Here is a 19,018-nt window from a genome sequence, read left to right as displayed (position 1 = left end):
ATACTGTATGCTAACACATATACATGGAATCTAAAAAAAAAAAAAGGTTCTGAAGAACCTAGGGGCAAGACAGGAATAAAGATGCAGACATAGAGAATGGACTTGAGGACACAGGGAGGGGGAAGGGTAAGCTGGGATGAAGTGAGAGAGGGGCAGGGACATATATACACTACCAAATGTAAAATAGATAGCTAGTGGGAAGCAGCCGCATAGCACAGGGAGATCAGCTTGGTGCTGTGTCCACCTAGAGGGGTGGGACAGGGAGGGTTGGAGGGAGACGCAAGAGGGAGGACATATGGGGATATATGTATATGTACAGCTGATTCACTTTGTTATAAAGCAGAAACTAACACACCATTGTAAAGCAATTATACTCCAATATAGATGTTAAAAAAAAAAAAGTAGAACACATTTAGGCTGGCAAATAGCTGCCTAAAAAGAAAAGAGCTTACAGAAAAGAAATTCCAGGACTTCACTGGTCGTGCAGTTGTTAAAAATCCGCCTGCCAATGCAGGGGACACGGGTTCGAGCCCTGGTCCGGGAAGATCCCACATGCTGCAGAGGAACTAAGCCCGTGCGCCACAACTACTGAGCCTGTGCTCTAGAGCCCACGAGCCACAACTACTGAGCCCATGTGCCACAACTACTGAGCCCACGCACCTAGAGCCCGTGCTCCACAACAATGAGAAGCCCACTCACCACAAGGAAGAGCAGACTCCGCTCGCTGCAACTAGAGAAAGCTCGCGTGCAGCAACGAAGACCCAACGAAGGAAGGAAGGAAGGAAGAAAGAAAAGAAAAGAAAGAAATTCGTTAAAGATTTTATTTCTTTGCTAGGAAGCCTGCTGAAATAAAGAGCCAGGACTGGGTATTACCAGTCAGAGAAAAGGCAGGTGTAAAATAATTTTTAAATGCTATTTCTTAGTTACACATATTTGACAAGATGATGGCTCAAAACACCACCATCTATACTTCTCACAGGAAAAGGCAAGCTCCAGGATTAAGAGCAAGTTTGCTGCACCTAGAACTGGCCTCTAAAAACCCCAACTTTCAACTTGGCTAAGTCTATAGTCAAACCACACCCCGCACTGTTCTCAACTCTGTAATGCCTCTGTGGTTCCTTCTAAGAGAACGTTACCCCACACACTCGACTGGGCAACCTGAGGTCAGAAAATAAGTCTTACTATTCATTAATACTTTTTGAATTGATTACTTGCAAAAAATTTTTTTAGAGTGAGTTTACAGTTACAAAAACTAGACTGTCAAGGAAGGGAGTCAAAAAATTATCGGGGTTTGGTGGACATGCGGAAGAGGAATTGTGCCAGAAATCTCTGGCTAGAGAAAACTCATAATGATAACGGTTACCATTTTTTTAAGGCTTACCAGGTGCCAGGTGTTTTTGTCAGTGCTTTTCATACGTTGTCTCATTTTATTCTCACAAGTCTGAGAGGTAAACAATATTATCTTGCTGTTTGTGGAGAGGGCCCAGGAGAAACCAACGTGAATTAACAAGAATTAAGGAGGTAAAAGTGTGAGACCACAGGAGTGAGGGGTGACAGAAACATGGTGGGACTATATCTAAGGAAGACCTAGTGAGTGTGTGAGTCTTGAAAGGCAGATTATATTCAGTATAAGGGGGACAGTAGGGAGGGGAAGTGGGAGAGAGGGAGACGACACAGAGTAGGAGAGGAAGGAACCTTCGAGCGGGAGGGGGGAGGGGAGGAGCTATGATGGAGGAGGAGCTAAGAGAGAGGTGGAGGAGCAGCCAATTGGAAGGGGGAAGAGGTAGGAACCGAGGGGAGGGGGAGTGGCTGAGAGGGAGTAGGCGGGACAGAGCAGGAGCAGGAACTAGAGGGACCAAGATAAGAGAAGAGGGCGGGGCCGAGAGGGAGGGCGGAGCCTAGAGGAAAGAGGGGAAGGGAAGGGGCGGAGTCGAGAGGGAGTGGAAAGGAAGAAGCCAGAGACCGCGGGCAAGGAGCGGAGAGAAAAGCGTAAAAGGAGGAGCTGTGAGGTGGGCGGAGGAGAAGCTGAGAGGGAGTTAGAGGAAAAGAGACGATGGGGGAGGAGCCAAGAGGGAGAGAAAGAGGATCAGGGAAAAAGAGGTCCGGATCCGCCAAGTGCGAGGCTCAGCGATTGAGACCCTGAAACACACCCACAGAGGGGGCTTTGGCATTCCGGGTCAGAGTCTGAGAGCTCCCAGCACTGGTCGGCCCCGGTGTGCCCCATACCGCAACCCGAAGCCTCCCCTCATATCTCACTTCCTCCCTCTAGTCCTCACCTTGCAGGTAGCAGTCTCGGTCTGCCTCGCAGAAGTTGACCGGAGCCAACCCGGGAAGATAAAAAGCCGCGCAGCGGGCGGCCTTAAGCCCCGGGAGCAGCCCCAGCCCCAGCAGCCACCTGAGGCCGGGGAGGGTGGGCCACAGGCGACAGAGCTTGGTTCCCAGGCGGAAACCACGAGTACACATTTTAGGAGCCAGTTCAGCGCTTGAGGACACACACCATGGGCGAGATCGGAACCAGTGGAGGGGAGAAGCGGAAATGATAAGGAAGAACCGTGGACGGACAGGGAAAAGCCGAGACCGGCTGGTGGGACTAGAACTCCAGGGAAGGCCACTTGTTCGGGCGAGACATTGGCTTGGAGCCCGGTGGCTAGACGGCCTGGCTGGCTTTGTGAGCGCGCGGAGTACGCATGCGTGCGGGTCCCCGCCACGCCTTCCACCGCCCCTCACCCCTCCTCCCTTCCCCCGCCACCTCTCTCTCCTCCCAGCATCCCCAGCCCAGCACTTTCCCGCGGCTCTGGCGGTTCCTCGCGCGCAGCCTTCAGAGCTGCCTCGCGGTGTCCGGGGAGCGGGGGGGAGGGGGTAAGCAGCCTGAGAGGTTTCAACTTCCCAGCATCACAGAGTCGCGTCCTCCTGATTTTGCCTATCTTAGTACCAATAGCAGGGTTACCGCCCCGCCATCTTCAGTTCTTGCTGCCAGGGTGGGCGGAGGGGAATTCCTGGGCATTGCTGCCCAGTGTGGTGGTTATAAGGCGCTTGAAATGCAGCTAGTCCGAAACTGATGTCTGGAAGTGTACATTGTACAACAGGTTTCAAAGAATTTGCACGGTAAAAAGAATGCAAAACCTCTCCAACTTCATATTGATTACATGTTGAGATAATATTTGGAGTCTCTTACATTAAATAAAACATTAAAATTAATCCCACCTGTTTCTTTTTTGTGGCTTAATTTTTTTATTGAAGTATAGTTGATTTACAATGTTGTGTTAGTTTCAGGTGTACAAGACAGTGATTCAGTTATACATATGTGTATATAGCTATTCTTTTTCAGATTCTTTTCCATCATTATAGGTTATTATAAGATATTGAATATAGTTCCCTGTGCTATACAGTAGGTCCTTGTTGTTTATCTATTTTGTAATAAGTGTGCATCTTTTAATCCCAAATTCCTAATTTATCCCTCCCTCTATTTTTTGTGTGTGGCTACTAGAACATTTAAAATTACATATGTGGCTCTAGTTATATTTCTGTTGGACGGCGCAGGTCTGGGGAAGGGGGAAGAAAGGGAAAAAAACTGAAGAAGAGAGAGGGGAAGACAGGGGGTTGCTCTTAAATTTCCTAAAGTTTTCTTTCTCCTAGCGGCAGGGATCTTATTTTGCGACCTCTGTAAGAATCCTTGTCGCCCTTACTTTCTGCTCCTTGTGCTGTCTTATAATGCAAAGTGCCTGTATTTGGACCTAGAAAGTATTGTAGGTATCATAGGACAAAGATAGTAGAAGAGCGTATTATTTTTCCTCCTTGTGTCTCAAGAGCTTTGGAGAACAAGAGGTCATTTGTTTATGCTGAGACACGTGCGCCTCCCCAAGGGCCTTTCTGTGCAAGTTCCCTGGCTCCAAAAGGTCTGCATCTTCTGCTGATTGGCAGGGGGGCAATTCAAGACAGAACAAAGGCAGCTAACTGGCCAATAGCAGAGGCAGGTCGAAATTTAGCGAGTTAACTCCTGGACTAGAGGGGTAGAAAAAGTTGTAGGACAAAGGGATGGAGAAAATGTACCAATGATCAGAATTAGGGGAGCTGTTAGTAAAAACATTGAACGTGGGGGCTTCCCTGGTGACACAGTGGTTAAGAATCCGCCTGCCAATGCAGGGGACACAGGTTTGAGCCCTGGTCTAGGAAGATCCCACACGCCGCAGAGCAACTAAGCCCAGTGCGCCACAACTACTGAGCCTGTGCTCTAGAGCCCGTGAGCCACAACTACTGAGCCTGCGTGCCACAACTACTGAAGCCCGCACACCTAGGGCCCATGTTCCACAACAAGAGAAGCCACTGGAATGAGAAGCCTGTGCACCGCAAGGAAGAGTAGCCCCCACTTGTGGCAACTAGAGAAAGCCCGTGTGCAGCAACGAAGACCCAACACAGCCAAAAATAAATAAATTTATTAAAAAAAAAGATTGAACTTGACCAAAAGAGCTGGAGACATCCCTGTAAAGATTTGGAAAACAGGATAACACGATCAGAAGGGGCACCACTTTTGAGAAGAGGACCAGAAAAAGGGAGCTAGTAAGTGAGAGAATGGTCATGGTTGGAAGTAACCAGAGCTTGAATAAAAGTTTTGTGTTTCACCACTGCGTGACCACCTCTCTCCGGCCTGCCTTTGGATGAAAAAGAGTATAAATGAAAATAAACGGGATGCTCCTCCAGTCTCTCAGGCCTGGGCCTGAACATCTAGAAGACGTGCTAGGACCTAGCAGGCGTAAACTGCTGCGGGACTGGGCAGACTGCCAAGCGCCTGCGGATCCTGCTAAGCAAGGGGGCGGGTTCTGGGCACTTCCTGGAGGAGGTGTGCCACCCAGATCACCAGCAGGACGCCTGCCCCCGCCCCTCCGCGCACTCTCCAGAGAGATTTTGAGAAGCAGGAAAGAGCAGTGGTCAGCGTATCACCATCCTCATCCTCTGCAACTCCAGTAGTGCCATTGAGGTCTTCCATTAAAGCTCCCTGCGGGGCTGTTTTCTGTTAACCTCAAGGAGTAACGCATCACCGAAGGCTACGTCCCCATTGTCAGCAACAAGACACAGCCCTCCTGGTGTCATCAGTGAGTGATTATCACCCGCTCCGGCCCACTGCTGGTCCCAGAGATACAGCATATTCTCTGTGCTACAGGGGCTCTAAGAGTTTGTTTCTGCTTCCCCACCACCCTAGAAGATGCAGAAGCCCCAGAGCAGCCTTGTGGGAGTATCCTCTAGGCAGGCCTGGTTTTCCCCAACACCAAAGCCTCCCCTCCCACCATGAGCCAATCTGACCAAGTCTTACAGAAGAGTAAGGCCTGCCTGCCATCTCCAGCCAGCCCTGTACACCTTCTCATCTTGTATGCAAACAGGGACCTTTCTATTTCTATTGGCCAGGATTTCCAATACAATGTTGAATAGAAGTGATGAGAATGGACATCCTTGCCTTGCTCTCCATCTTAGGGGGAAAGCATTCAGTCTTTCACCATTAAGCATGATATTAGCTATAGGCTTTTTGTAGCTGCCCTTTATCAGGTTAACGAAGTTCCCTTCTCTCCCGGTGTGCTGAAAATTTTTATCATGACTGGTTATTGAATTTTATCCAATTTTTTTGGCATCAATTGACACAATTTTGTGTTTCTTCTTAAGATTATTGACATGATGCATTACATTGATTTTAAAATATTGAGTCAGGCTTGTATTTACAGAATAAACCCCACTTGGCTGGTTGCTGTGTAAAAAAAACAATAACAAAATAAACAGGACTACACTGTGGTGTAGAATGCAAATTTGTAAGGCTTTTAAAATAGAAAATTCAAAGAAATTAATTTCTTTTATAATTTTTTTTATTGAAGTATAGTTGATTTACAATGTTGTGTTAGTTTCTGGTGTTCAGCAAAGTGATTCAGATATATATATATCTATAGATAGACAGATAGATAGATAGAGAGATAATAGATATTCTTTTTCATATTCTTTTTCGGTATGGTTTACTACAGGATATTGAATATAGTTCCCTGTGCTATACAGTAGGACCTTGTTGTTTATAAAGTCATTCTATATATAATAGTTTGCATCTGCTAATCCCAAACTTCCAGTACATCCCTCTCCCACCCCCGCCTCCCCCTTAGCAACCACAAGTCTGTTCTTTATGTCTGTGAGTCTGTTTCATAAATAATTTCATTTGTGTCATATTTTAGATTCCACATAAAAGTGATATCATATGGTATTTGTCTTTCTCTTTCTGACTCACTTCACTTAGTATGATAATCTCTAGGCCCATCCATGTTGCTGCAAATGGCATTATTTTGTTCTTTTTTATTGCTGAGTAGTATTCCATTGTGTGTGTATATATATACATACATGTGTGTGTATATATATATGCCACATCTTCTTTATCCATTCATCTATTGATGGACATTTAGGTTGCTTCCATGTCTTGGCTATTATAAATAGTGCACTGGGGTGCATGTATCTTTTTGAATTAGAGTTGATCCAGCAACCCCACTCCTGGGCATATATCTGGACAAAACTCTAATTCTAATTTTAGTTTTTTGAGGAACCTCCATACTGTCCTCCATAGTGGCTGCACCAACTTACATTCCCACCAACAGTGTAAGAGGGTTCCCTTTTCTCCACACCCTCTCCAGCACTTGTTATTTGTCAACTTTTTAATGATGGCCACTCTGACCAGTGTGAGGTGTGCTCTCATTGTAGTTTTGATTTGCATTTCTCTAATAATTAGTGATGTGGAGCATCTTTTCATATGCCTGTTGGCCATCCGTATGTCTTCTTTGGAGAAATGTCTAATTAGGTCTTCTGCCCATCTTTTGTTTGGATTGTTTGGATTTTTTGTTATTGAGTTGTATGAGCTGTTTATATATTTTGGAAATTAAGCCCTTGTTGGTTGCATCGTTTGCAAATATCTTCTCCCAGTCCATTGGTTGCCTTTTGGTTTTGTTTATGGTTTTCTTTGCTGTGCAAAAGCTTAAAGTTTGATTAGGTCCTACTTGTTTATTTTTGCTTTTATTTCTATTGCCTTTGGAAACTGACCTAAGAAAGCATTGGTACAATTTATATCAGAGAATATTTGCCATGGGAGGCGGACCTAAGAAAACATTGGTACAACTTATGTCAAAGAATGTTTTACCTATGTTCTCTTCTAGGAGTTTTATGGTGTCATGTCTTATATTTAAGTCTTTAAGCCATTTTGAGTTTATTTTTGTGTGTGGTGTAAGGGTGTCTTCTAACTCCATTGATTTACATGTGGCTGTTCAGCTTTCCCAACATTGCTGAAGAGACTGTCTTTTCTCCATTGTCTATTCTTGCCTCCTTTGTCAAAGATTAATTGACCATAGGTGTGTGGATTTATTTCTGCACTCTCTATTCTGTTCCATTGATCCATATGTCTGTTTTTGTGCTAATACCACACTGTTTTGATTACTGTAGCTTTGTAGCATTGTCTGAAGTCTGGGAGGGTTATGCCTCCTGCTTTGTTCTTTTTCCTCAGGATTGCTTTGGCAATTCTGGGTCTTTTATGGTTCCATATGATTTTTAGGATTACTTGTTCTGGTCCTGTGAAAAATGCCATGGGTAATTTGATAGGGATTGCATTAAATCTGTAGATTGCTTTGGGTAGTATACCCATTTTAACAGTATTAATTCTTCCAATACAAGAGCATGGGATATCTTTCCATTTCAAAGAAATTAATTTCTTAATGTAGGCTATGCCCCAAACTCCAGGGAGACATGGGTTCTCTCTCCTGTGCCATTAAGAGTATTTGGTGGAAAAGTAAAGAGCAAACACTTTATTAATTTTATTTGCTTACTTGTATCTCTCCCTCTACTGAAAATAAGCTTTTGAGCACAGGATCCATTTCTTGCTTATCTTCAAATCCATAGTGCAGATCTGGGCACTTAGAACATAATACATAGATTCACAATAAATGAAAAAATGAATTAATGAATGAATTCACTTACACTGTCATAGACATTTTATATGTTTTACCTCATTTGGAAATCAAAAGAGGATGCAATCAAGAGATGTGAGTAAATGTAGATAACAAGGATAATACCCCATTTATTTATGTAGCAGTAGAGTTTGCAAAGTTTGTGTCCATCCATTATTTTACGTGACTATATGAGGTAGAAAGGGTAGTTATTTAATGTGAAGTAACTGAGAACAGGAGAAGTTAATTTGCTCGTCCAAGGTCACACAGCTAAAAGATGACCAACTCAAGGCTAGAAAGCAGGTCTCCTGATATCTAATATAGTTCTTAAAAATAATGGTATTAAAAGAAAGTGAAGGACTTCCCTGGTGGTGCAATGGTTAAGAATCCACCTGCCAATGCAGGGGACACGGGTTCGAGCCCTGGTCCGGGAAGATCCCACATGCCGCAGAGCAACTAAGCCTGTGTGCCACAACTACTGAGCCTGCGCTCTAGAGCCCGCAAGCCACAACTACTGAGCCCACGTGCCACAACTACTGAAGCCCACGTGCCTAGAGCCCATGCTCCGCAACAAGAGAAGCCACTGCAATGAGAAGCCCACGCACTGCAACAAAGAGTAACCCCCACTCGCCACAACTAGAGGAAGCCCATGCACAGCAATGAAGACCCAATGCAGCCAAAAATAAATAAATATTAAAAAAAAAAAAGAAAGAAAGTGAGGGACTTTCCTGGAAGTCCAGTGGTTAGGACTCTGTGCTTCCACTGCAGGGGGCCCAGGTTCGATCCCTGGTTAGGGAACTAAGATCCCACAAGCCACATGGTGTGGCCCAAAAAAATAAATTAAAAAAAAAGGAAGTGAAAAATGTCTGGTAATAAAAAAGAAATAAACTCATTTTATAACGTAGCTGTTACGCTTCCAGCTACATCAACTAAGAATGTTCCAGAAACAAGCAAGTAAAGGATTGAACAAAGCATATAAATCTCAAGTTAGGAGCTATCTTTGACAATGGCACATAGAGAGATTTAACCATGCAATTCGTGACATGCAATGTCACTCAGACAATTTTGTAAAGGGAAACAGAAGGAATGGCACTTCACAAAAACAGTTGCTTCAGGCCACATTAAAGAAAATGCAACTACTAAGTCTTTAATAGTTATTTTCCCCCATGTTTCTAACCATTTGGAGTTAAAAATATCCAAGCTGCAGTCCCCATCCTCTTTCCAGTTCACTTCAATGTGTCTATACCAAGACTGAGTAGTAGAACAAAGGAATACTGTGATCCAGTGGAATCATGCTCTAGTTAAACCATGTTTCTAAATCAGCATATCGGAACATATGCTAATGGGAACTAATGTGCCATGGTAGGCCAGCATGTCAGCTCCAGAGGCTACATCATAACTTTCATAGGGTGCCAACAGGGCCAGACTAGCTTATTCCCTGGGCTTCCTAACTTGACTCACTTTTTCCTTCCCCATTGCCCAAAATCTAAATATGTTTCTCTCAAACTGACATTGCAAATGTGATCACGTCACACTCCTCTTTAAAATCCTTCGCTGGACAGCTCAATGCAACGTGGGTCCTGGATTGGACAAAAAAAGGACCTTAGTGGAAAAACTGGTGGAATCCCAATGAAGTCTGTAGTGCAGTTAATAGTATTGTACCAACCTTGATTTCTTAGTTTGATCATTCTACTGTGGTTATGTAAGATGTTCATGTTAAGGGAACTTCAGTGAATGAGACCTTTCTGTACTATTTTTGCAACACTTCAGTAAATCTAAAATTCTCTTGAAATAAAAAGTGGAAAACATCTTCTCCTGGTTCTTCATTGCCCTAAGGGTTAAGTACAAACTCTGCCTTTGCTCGGGAAGACCTGCATGACCTAACCCTTCGCCCTCACATACATACACCGCTCCGGCATCAAAATTTAGTGCAGGGGAGGAGGGTGGAGGATGGAGACGCCACTCCCATAGTCAATCTACTCTCCGATCCTGCTCCAAAGAACTACTTTCAGTTACACGAAGAGGCCGTTCTCTCTAGCCTCTAAACAAATTGATCCTTGCTGTTCCTTGGTATAGTAGCCTCTGCAGACCCTGCCACCCCCTCTCCCACCTTTTGCTTGGCTGAAATCTTGCTTGTATATTTCAGTTAATTTGGAAAGTTACCTTTCCTAGCATATCTTCCCTGACAGCCCCCCACTCCGCATATATACCACACCACACACACATACCACACAGAGTTGGATTAAGTGCTCCTTGTATGTGCTCCCACTACACCCTGTGTATACTTGTGATTTGTCACTTTCACACTGTATTAAAGTTCTGTCTGCCTCCCCCATTTAGTCAATTGTTAACTCTGGATCTTCTCCTTTTATCCACACCTACCACTTTCGTACAGCAAGGCAGCCATTGAAATAGCTTGATTTCACAGGTTTAACACTTTGAAGATTAAGTTTTCCATCTGAGTAATTATTCTCATAATTTATATGCTCTGTGATATGGTGAGAATGGAGACTTTTAGTTTTTTCCCTGATACTATGGAGTTTCTGACTGTGAATTGTATTTCTGCACCAATATCAACTTGTTATCAAAAGGGTACCTATATTCCTTTATTACAGGGATCATTGAGAAATGATCACCACGGACTTCCCTGGTGGTCCAGTGGGTAAGACTCTGTGCTGCCAATGCAGCGGGCTCGGTGTTCGATCCCTGGTCTGGGAACTAAGATCCCACATACCACCTGGTGTGGCCAAAAAAAAAGAGAGAGAGAGAAAAGGGAAGTGTCATGGCAGATTCATTGGTTTCTGGCTTGCACAACTGGATGGATGGTGGAACCATTCACTGAGGCATGGCATATTGAAAGAGGACTAGATTTAAGGGGATAGAGAGAGATTAAGAGGGGTTTTGGGGGGACCTATTGTACTTGAGGAGACTCTGAGAGTTACAAATTGAGATATCAAACATGCAGCTGAACATATAGCCATGGAATGGGAGATACAGATTTGGAAGTTGATGGCTTATGGATGATAAAAGAAATCACTTATTGGGAGAGTACAGAATGAGAAGAGAAGAGGATCCAGGGCAAGTCTTTGAAAAAAATTCAACAAATTTGTAGTCTAGTAGACAAGGATAGGCAAGCTGCAGAGTTGTTAGAGAGAGATCAGGCAGAGATGTAGGTGGAAAGCCAGAAGAATGTGTTGTTAAATATAAAAGAGCTTGGAAGCCCAAGGGAAGAAAGTGTTTCAAGGAGAAAGTGGTCAAGGACAAAAAAAGGCCAAGTAAAATAGCAGAAAACATCTTATCTTTTTGATGTGGTGACACAGATGTCATTTTCGACATGAAAGAGAGCTATTTCGGGGAAATGATCTGGATAAAAGCCAGATTGGAGTGGGTTAAGAATTGAGTGAGAGGTGATAAAATGGAGTAGCTGGTATAGATAACTCTTTCTTTTTTGACAACTCTTTCTTTTATTTGATTTTTAATTATATAAGTAATACATAAATATATTTTCCTTTAAAAAATGAAAGCGTTACAGACAAGACTAAAATCCTTTTTGATCGCTGCTACCAATCCTGGTCTTCTTCCTCACCTTTCAGAGGTAACCATAGTTATTTGTTTGGTGTGTCCTTCCTGGCCTTTTTCTGGGTATTAACATATTAATGTTATAGATAATAACATAATTTAACATAGACAAATATATATACATGTGCATATGTTTTACATAAACATATATTATATAGTATAACATGATGTATAGAATGAACCACTTCATTATTTTAATTAACGCACTACCGATATTACATACTGTATCATAATTTATTTGGCATTCCTCTACTGATAGTCATTTAAGTTGTTTCTATTTTTTCCCCAGTCGCTCACAATTCTGCAGAATACTGCCTTATATACACTCACCTTGTCAAAGAAGGCAACAAGAAGGGAATGCTCATTTAAATTTTAATAGACACTGCTTGCACTTTTTATATTTTAATAGTTACTGTACTACCAAACTGCCCTCCCAAATGGCTGTACCAATTTTCCCTCCCACCAGCAGTGGGAGTCTCATAAGACTATTGACTACCCATTATCCCACACCAGCAACGACTCTTTCAAGATGTTTGGCTGTGGAGGGGAGGAAAACTATCCTGTGGTAGCCAGAAGGGGATGAAAGGTTGAAAGAGACAGTTTTGTGTGTGAGAAAGGCTTGAGCATGTTTTATTTTTTTGTTTTGTTTTGTTGTTTTTTTAAATTAATTTTTATTGGAGTATAGTTGATTTACAATGTTGTGTTAGAGCATGTTTTAATGTGCATGAGAAAGCTCCAGTTGAGAAGGAGAGGTTGAATATACGTGAGGAAAAAGAGATAATTAATGACATAAAATTCTCAGGAAAGCAGGGGAGGACATCATCCAAGCACAAGTAAAGGAATGGCCTTCAAGGAGAAGAGGCATCATTCTTCTCTTGCACTGGTTCTCTAACTGGATTGTGCATCAGAATTCCCTGGAGAGCTTGTTAAAACAGGTTGCTGCCCCTTCCTCCACCAGAGTTTGTGATTCTGTAGATTTGGGAGTGGGGTCTGCAAATCTGCATTTCCAGCAAGTTCCCAGGCACTGTCGATTCTCCTGTTCTGTTCTGGGGAATTAACTACACTTTGGGAACCACTATCCTATGTAGCAGGGGGAAAGGAAGGTAGGGTGGGTGTAGAGATGGGTAGATACATGTGTTTGGTTGCCAGAAGATGATGGGAGTTCCTATCTAACGGTTTCTATTTTCTCTATGAAATAAGAGTTGTGGTCAAATATTGAACGTGTGGGAGCAGGTGGGAGGTGGTGCTGGGGTAGGAGGTTAGAGGAGAGTGGAGAAAGTTGTAAAAAATGGTTGCAGAAGGCAGGTGAGTGAATTGACCAAAAATATGTAGTAAAATTCCTGGGCCATATTGAAGTCTCATTTGAGGTCTATGATCATGGACTTTACAATAGGCCCAATCTGCCCAATTGTGTGACTTTTTCCAGTAGACATGGAGAAAGTAAAACATCAGTTTTACCCAAGACTGAAGTTTTGCTACTCTAGTGTCTCAAGAAGACATCCAGTAGCTCATGCTAGAAATCTGGCATCACCATTGATTCCTCCCTCACCCCGCATCACCAATGCATCATTAATATTAATAGCTAACACTTAATATCAATCATGCTTACTATGCTCTAAGAAATGTTGTAAACATGTGTGTATATTAACTCATTTCATCCTGACACTTCCTATAAGTACTATTATTATCCTCATTTTATAAATGAGGACACTGAAATTATGGATTTGCCCAAATCCATGCAGCTGGGAAGTGGCAGAGCCAGGCTTCAAACCAGACATTCTAGCACCAGGGTCTAGTTCTTAGGTAGACTCTTCTGCACTGTTTCAACTTCCCAACTTTTTTTTTTTTTTTGGCCACGCCACGGGGCCTGGGGAAACCTTAGTTCCCTGACCAGGGAAGCACTGAGTCCTAACCACTGGACTGCCAGGGAATTCCCCCAACTATCTTTCTGATCTATCCACTTTTCACCCTGTCCACAACCCCTATCCTAGTCCAAGCCACGCCATAGCTCACACAGCCTTAAAGTCCTTTTTCCAGCTTCCATGCTTGCCCCTTTACCAATCATTCTCCACGGAGCTGCCAGAGTCAGCTTTCAAAAATACCAATCAGCTCAAGTGCTTCTCCTGGATTAAAGCTTTTCGGTGGCTCCCATTGTTCTTAGCATAAACCCCACAAATCCTAGCTATGACTTAAAGAATCCTGGATAATCTGACACTTTCCTAACCTTCTGGCTAGATTAACTGTCATTGTTTTCCCTAAATCACCGCATTCCAGCGTTAGTGGCTTCCTTTAAGTTCTTCACATACTTCTCATTCTTTTCCTCAGCAGGGCCCTTGCACATGCTGTTGCTACTATCTAGAATGTTCTTCCCATGAGCGATTGCTTCTCATCCTTGAACTCTCAGCTTCCATGACAGTACCTCCAGGGAGATCTTCCCTTGCTATTGTAAGTAGGCCTCCTACACTTGCACACACATTTTTAAAAAAAATTCTCTATTACTGCAACTTATTTTATTCAAAAAATAGTGGTTTTCAAACAAATATCTTATATTAACGCATATATGTGGAACCTGGAAAAATGGTACAGATGAACCAGTTTACAGGGCAGAAATAGAGACACAGATGTAGAAAACAAACAAATGGACACCAAGGGGGGAAAGTGGTGGTGGGGGGTGGTGGTAGGATGAACTGGGAGATTGGGATTGACATATATACACTAAGATGTACAAAATAGATAACTAATAAGAACCTGCTGTATAAAAAAATAAATAAAATAAAATTCAAAAATTCAAAAAAAGTAGTGGTTTTCACTATTTTTTGTTTGTTTTCTTGTTTATTTTCTTACACCCTCCCCCCCACCAATAGAATGTAAACGTCATGAGGGCAGGGACCAAGTGCATTTTATTCAGAATTGTATACCAGTCCCTACCATAGTGACCAACACAGAGTAGGTACCCAGTGGATATTTGGCAAGGGAATGAATTAATGAATTGGGGGCAGCCGAGTAGTGATGTCAGACAGGAAGCTGGATATGCAGGTTCAGGAGCCCAAGGGAGAGACTTGGCACAGATATATAAACCCTGGGGCTGGGAATTCCCTGGCGGTCCAGTGGATAGGACTCCACGCTTCAACTTCAGGGGGTCCAGGTTCAATCCCTTGTTAGGGAGCTAAGATTCTGCAAGCCACAGGTGCAGCAAAAAACAAAAAACAAAACAAAACCAAACAAAAGAATCCCCAGCCTGAGGCTATAGAGATAATATTGTAGAGGACCCCCTGGGAATGGATGAGATTACCTAAGGGATGAGGATAGAATGAATAAACAAGAAGCTCTAGCAATGAGACTGAAGAAACTCTAATATTTAAAGATGAAGTAGACAAGTCCCTCCCATCAGGAAACTTGCACAAGCCTCTTAGATAGCGTAATCCACCAGAGGGCAGACAGCAAGCAAGAAAAACTACAATCCTGCAGCCTGTGGAACAAAAACCACATTCACAGAAAGATAGACAAGATGAAAACGCAGAGGGCTATGTACCAGATGAAGGAACAAGATAAAACCCCAGACAAACAACTAAATGAAGTGGAGATAGGCAACTTTCCAGAAAAAGAATTCAGAATAATGATAGTGAAGATGATCCAGGACCTTGGAAAAACAATGGAGGCAAAGATTGAGAAGATGCAAGAAATGTTTAACAAAGACCTAGAAGAATTAAAGAACAAACACTTAGAAGAATTAAAGAACAAACAGAGATGAACAATACAATAACTGCAATGAAAAATACACTAAAAGGAATCAATAGCAGAATAACTGAGGCAGAAGAACGGATAAGTGACCTGGAAGACAGAATGGTGGAATTCACTGCTGTGGAACAGAATAAAGAAAAAAGAATGAAAAGAAATGAAGACAGCCTAAGAGACCTCTGGGACAACATTAAATGCAACAACATTCGCATTATAGGGGTCCCAGAAGGAGAAGAGAGAGAGAAAGGACCCGAGAAAATATTTGAAGAGATTATAGTCGAAAACTTCCCTAACGTGGGAAAGGAAATAGCCACTCAAGTCCAGGAAGCACAGAGAGTCCCATACAGGATAAACCCAAGGAGAAACATGCCAAGACACATAGTAATGAAATTGGCAAAAATGGAAGACAAAGAAAAATTATTGCAAGCAGCAAGGGAAAAATGACAACATACAAGGGAACTCCCATAAGGTTAACAGCTGATTTCTCAGCCGAAACACGACAAGCCACAAGGGAGTGGCATGACATATTTAAAGTGATGAAAGGGAAGAACCTAAAACCAAGATTACTCTACCCAGCAAGGATCTCATTCAAATTCAATGGAGAAATCAAAACCTTTACAGACAAGCAAAAGCTAAGAGAATTCAGCACCACCAAATCAGCTCTACAACAAATGCTAAAGGAACTTCTCTAAGTGGGAAACACAAGAGAAGAAAAGGTCCTACAAAAACAAACCCATAACAATTAAGAAAATGGTAATAGGAACATACATATCAATAATTACCTTAAACGTGAATGGATTAAATGCTCCAACCAAAAGACACAGGCTTGCTGCATGGATACAAAAACAAGACCCATATATATGCTGTCTACAAGAGACCCACTTCAGACCTAGGGACACATACAGACTGAAAGTGAGGGGATGGAAAAAGATATTCCATGCAAATGGAAATCAAAAGAAAGCTGGAGTAGCTATACTCATATCAGACAAAATAGACTTTAAAATAAAGAATGTTACAAGAGACAAGGAAGGACACTACATAATGATCAAGGGATCAATCCAAGAAGAAGATATAACAATTAAAAATATATATGCCCCCAACATAGGAGCACCTCAATACATAAGGCAACTGCTAACAGCTATAAAAGAGGAAATCGACAGTAACACAATAATAGTGGGGGACTTTAACACCTCACTTACACCAATGGACAGATCATCCAAACAGAAAATAAATAAGGAAACAGAAGCTTTAAATGACACAATAGACCAGATAGATTTAATTGATATTTATAGGACATTCCATCCAAAAACAGCAGATTACACGTTCTTCTCAAGTGCGCACGGAACATTCTCCAGGATAGATCACATCTTGGGTCACAAATCAAGCCTCAGTAAATTTAAGAAAATTGAAATCATATCAAGCATCTTTTCTGACCACAGCGCTATGAGATTAGAAATCAATTACAGGGAAAAAAATGTAAAAAACACAAACACATGGAGGCTAAACAATACATTACTAAATAACCAAGAGACCACTGAAGAAATCAAAGAGGAAATCAAAAAATACCTAGAGACAAATGACAATGAAAACACGACGATCCAAAACCTATGGGATGCAGCTAAAGCAGTTCTAAGAGGGAAGTTTAAAGTTATAAAAGCCTACCTCAAGAAACAAGAAAAATCTCAAATCAACAATCTAACCTTACACCTAAAGGAACTAGAGAAAGAAGAACAAACAAAACACAAAATTAGCAGAAGGAAAGAAATCATAAAGATCAGAGCAGAAATAAATGAAATAGAAACAAAGAAAACAATAGCAAAGATCAATAAAACTAAAAGCTGGTTCTTTGAGAAGATAAACAAAATTGATAAACCATTAGCCAAACTCATCAAGAAAAAGAGGGAGAGGACTCAAATCAATAAAATTAGAAATGAAAAAGGAGGATACAACAGACACTGCAGAAATACAAAGCGTCCTAAGAGACTACGACAAGCAACTCTATGCCAAATGGACAACCTGGAAGAAATGGACAAATTCTTAGAAAGGTATAACCTTCCAAGACTGAACCAGGAAGAAATAGAAAATATGAACAGACCAATCACAAGTAATGAAATTGAAGCTGTGATTAAAAATCTTCCAACAAACAAAAGCCCAGGACCAGATGGCTTCACAGGTGAATTCTATCAAACATTTAGAGAAGAGTTAACACCCATCCTTCTCAAACTCTTCCAAACAATTGCAGAGGAAGGAACACTCCCAAACTCATTCTATGAGGCCACCATCACCCTGATACCAAACCAGACAAAGATACTACAAAAAAAGAAAATTACAGACCAATATCACTCATGAATATAGATGCAAAAATCCTCAACAAAATACTAGCAAACAGAATCCAACAAAAGATTAAAAGGATCATACAGCATGATCAAGTGGGATTTATCCCAGGGATGCAAGGATTCTTCAATATACACAAATCAATCAATGTGATACACCATATTAACAAATTGAAGGAGAAAAACCATATGATCATCTCAATAGATGCAGAAAAAGCTTTTGACAAAATTCAACACGCATTTATGATAAAAACTCTCCAGAAAGCGGGCATAGAGGGAACCTACCTCAACATAATAAAGTCCATATGCGAGAAACCCACAGCAAACATCATTCTCCATGGTGAAAAACTGAAAGCATTTCCTCTAAGATTAGGAACAAGACAAGGATGTCCACTCTCACCACTATTATTCAACATAGTTTTGGAAGTCCTAGCCATGGCAATCAGAGAAGAAAAAGAAATAAAAGCAATACAATTGGAAAAGAAGAAGTAAAACTGTCACTGTTTGCAGATGACATGATACTATACATAGAGAATCCTAAAAATGCCACCAGAAAACTACTAGAGCTAATCAATGAATCTGGTAAAGTTGCAGGATACAAAATTAATGCACAGAAATCTCTTGCATTCCTATACACTAATGATGAAAAATCTGACAGTGAAATTAAGGAAACACTCTCATTTACCATTGCAACAAAAAGTGTAAAATACCTAGGAATAAACCTACCTAGGGAGAAAAAAGACCTGTATGCAGAAAATTATAAGACACTGATGAAAGAAATTAAAGATGATACCAACAGATGGAGAGATATGCCATGTTCTTGGATTGGAAGAATCAATATTGTGAAAATGACTATACTACCCAAAGCAATCTACAGATTCAATGCAATCCCTATCAAATTACCAATGGCATTTTTCACAGAACTAGAACAAAAAATCTTAAAATTTATATGGAGACACAAAAGACCCCAAATAGCCGACGCAGTCTTGAGGGAAAAAAACGGAGCTGGAGGAATCAGACTCCCTGACTTCAGACTATACTACAAAGCTACAGTCATCAAGACAATATGGTACTGGCACAAAAACAGAAATATAGATCAATGGAACAGGATCAAAAGCCCAGAGGTAAACCCACGCACCTATGGTCAACTAATCTATGACAAAGGAGGCAAGGATATACAATGGGGAAAAGACAGCCTCTTCAATAAGTGGTGCTGGGAAAACTGGACAGCTACAGGTAAAAGAATGAAATTAGAACACTCCCTAACACCATACACAAAAATAAACTCAAAATGGATTAAAGACCTAAATGTAAGACCGGACACTATAAAACTCTTAGAGGAAAACATAGGAAAAACACTCTTTGACATAAATCACAGCAAGATCTTTTTTGATCCACCTTCTAGAGTAATGGAAA

The sequence above is a fragment of the Balaenoptera ricei genome, chromosome X (assembly GCF_028023285.1).
Source record: "Balaenoptera ricei isolate mBalRic1 chromosome X, mBalRic1.hap2, whole genome shotgun sequence".
NCBI lineage: Eukaryota > Metazoa > Chordata > Mammalia > Artiodactyla > Balaenopteridae > Balaenoptera > Balaenoptera ricei.
Note: the sequence above shows the minus strand (reverse complement) of the source record.